Source organism: Myotis lucifugus, unplaced genomic scaffold (genome assembly GCF_000147115.1).
Source record: "Myotis lucifugus unplaced genomic scaffold, Myoluc2.0 scaffold_100, whole genome shotgun sequence".
NCBI lineage: Eukaryota > Metazoa > Chordata > Mammalia > Chiroptera > Vespertilionidae > Myotis > Myotis lucifugus.
Genome location: NW_005871148.1, coordinates 1,313,772 through 1,316,833, shown reverse-complemented (window position 1 = coordinate 1,316,833; position 3,062 = coordinate 1,313,772).

The following is a 3,062-nucleotide window of genomic DNA, read 5'->3' as shown; positions in this document are numbered from 1 at the left end:
TTTTAAAAGAAAAGTTTATCCATTCATGTTCCGCTCAAAACACATCTGTGGCTTCTTTTCCAGTGAACTCAAGTTTCCCCCCATAGCCTCCCTCCTTTTCTGTCGAGATATTTTCCCTTATTGAAATTAGCTCACATGCCTTCTGCCCCAGAGCTATGTAACTTATGGGGGTCTTTGTTTATGGTTCACTTGCTTCCAGGGTTTGCTGCTTTTGTGGATGGTCCCTACCTATCTAAAATAGCATTTCCCTCCCTCCGCTATAGTCCCCCTGGCCCTGTTTTATTTTTCTTCATAGCACTTATCACCACTAGATGTGTTATAAATTCATTTGCCTTATTGACTGTATTGTTATAGATTTATAGCCTTCACATAAATCCATCCCAAGACACGGGAATCTAAGACACTTGTCCCACGATGACTCAGCATGGATATCGACGTCACTTCCAGGTGCTGGGGAGGACTGGAGCACTTGGCTTTCATTTCTGCAGTAAATGTGGCCTTCACAGACCAGAGTGTAGATGGCCTGAATTATTCCCACTTCCCTAAGAAGTTGCTGCACCTTCTCTATAGATTTCCAGGGTCCCCTGTTCCCAGGGAGATCCCCCTCATTGGGCCAAGCCCCTGCAGGCTAGAATAATCCAATCCACACGGGAGTGAGTACCTTGAAACCGCGCCCCCCCCCTCCCCAAGTGCTATGTAGGTGCTGCTGGAGGCAGGGTGTGTGATGATGTAGCTCATTTTCTCCATTTCCTGCCTGGTTAGAGGAATGCTATTGCTTCCTCCTCCCATCCCACAGCGACACTAGCGATGCCCAGATACCTTCCCTGGCCTTTTGCTGGAACTTAGCAACTATATCAATAAGCTCATGAAGAGTATATTCTCGCACCAAGAAATTTTCTTGAATTGGGAACTGCCCCACCAGCTGGGGTTACCATTGCTGGGTTTTCGCTTTTCTTTGTATTAGGGGTTGGATGGCATGGGCCGCTTTGTCCATTTCACTGTTGATCACCACCATATCCTCGTCCTCCCTCTCTTCACTTTCCCAGGGATCCCACCTCTTAGCATCCCATTCAGGCATTGTTGCAAGCACTCGGGCCTTAATCAGAGGCAGCTTGTGCCCTCCTAGCTCTGCAAAACAGCATGCCACCGTACCCAACCTGTCGTCTGCTCTCCCACCTGTCTACCAGCCGAAGCGAGCAGAGCTGTGAACCACTGCATGTTCTTTCTAGCCTCAGCTCTTCCTACTTCCTAATCCAAGCTCCAGCCTCCCGTTGGGCATGGGTGGCCAAGGTGCCCACAGTGGAGGCCAGCCCACGGCAGCAGCCATTGGGCTCCCTCCTTTGCTGCAGGGCACGATGCACAGCTCCTCCAACAAGCACATTAGACCTGCTGGCGTTGGGAGCGTCACGTGATGGCCCACAAGCATCTACCGCAGTGGTTCTCAACCTTGGCTGCACATTAGAATCACCTGGGAATCTTTTTAAAATCCTGATTTCTGGGCCTCATCCTCCAGAAATTCTGTTTCTTTGTTATGGGGTGAAGCCACAACATTAGTAACAAAGAAACAGAATTTCCGGAGGATTGTTGTAATGTACCCTGGGAATCACAGAAAGACGCCTAAGAAGTTGAATTAAAGAGTCACATTTATTGCAAACCGGGATTATGAGGGGCCATTTTGCTTTCCCAAATCTCATTGTGATAAGATGGTGGCAAAACCAGACTTATATAGGCAAAGATCACAAAGGTATTGATTATATCTCAAGGTTTGGAATGAGGAACCTGGTTTGCAAAAAAGCAGTTTACAGAAGCAGAAGCAGCATGTTATCTAAATTACAGTTTTGGGTCTCTGGGTCACTGAGTCAACAGGGACACGTTAACTGGAGCCCTCTGACCTTGGGATAACTGTGCTGTCCTTCCCAGGTAAAGGAAAATGTGCTTTCTAAGACCAGTATGACCACTACAAATGGGATTTCACATAACAATCAATAGGGTATTTAATCGAATGGGATGATTTATATAATTCAGAAAATCAAAATAACTTTTCTATTGTTAAACAAAGCAAATAAGTACAGAAGCCAAACAGCAGGGTTAGAGTTAAACTATAGTTTCTACCTGAGATGATTGCTACCATACTTCAGGATGAGGCCCAGAAATCAGGATTTTAAAAAGATTCCCAGGTGATTCTAATGTGCAGCCAAGGTTGAGAACCACTGCTCTACCGTATAGACCACCCTTCCCCTTGCGGAGGCCAATGTCCTACCTGCGTCCCCCCAGCAGATGCCTCTTTCCCAAGGCCCATTTCTCCAGTCTCCTAGGTGGCTTGCCAACGTGTGGTTTACAACCGGGGGAGTTCCCGGGTGGACTCTGAAACTGCTGCCCCGTGCACAGAGGGTGAAGGGAGAGGGAGCCCACGCCAGATTAGCAGGTAGCAGGGTTTTGTTTTCTTTTTTTTAATATATTTTATTGATTTTTTACAGAGAGGAAGGGAGAGGGATAGAGAGTTAGAAACATCCATGAGAGAGAAACATCGATCAGCTGCCTCTTGCACACCCCCCACTGGGGATGTGCCCGCAACCAAGGTACATGCCCTTGACCAGAATCGAACCTGGGACCCTTGGGTCCGCAGCCCGACGCTCTATCCACTGAGCCAAACCGGCTAGGGCTGTTTTCTAATTTTGTTTTTCAATTACCGTTTACACCCCTATTATTTTGTATCCGTTTCAGGTGTACAGCAGAGTGGTTAGGGGGCAGGTTTAATGAACAAGAAGAGAACTTCCAAGGCTTGTCCGGGGGCAGGACACAAGACGAGTCCATCTCTGCATCCGCCCACCAGAATCTTAAGTCTGTACGGAGCTCTAGCTGGGTTCCGCCATCCGGCGGGCGCAACAACACATTGCCTCCTCCAGCTCCGTCCTCGAAGACCGCTCCCACTGTGCGAATGGCGCACAGAGCATACATGCCAAGGACGCGAAAGGGGTGAGGATCCAGGAACACTGAGCCTTAAGTTAAGCGCTACACTGTGACCCCCGCCCGACTCCGTCCTCGTAACTTATTAAGAAAGA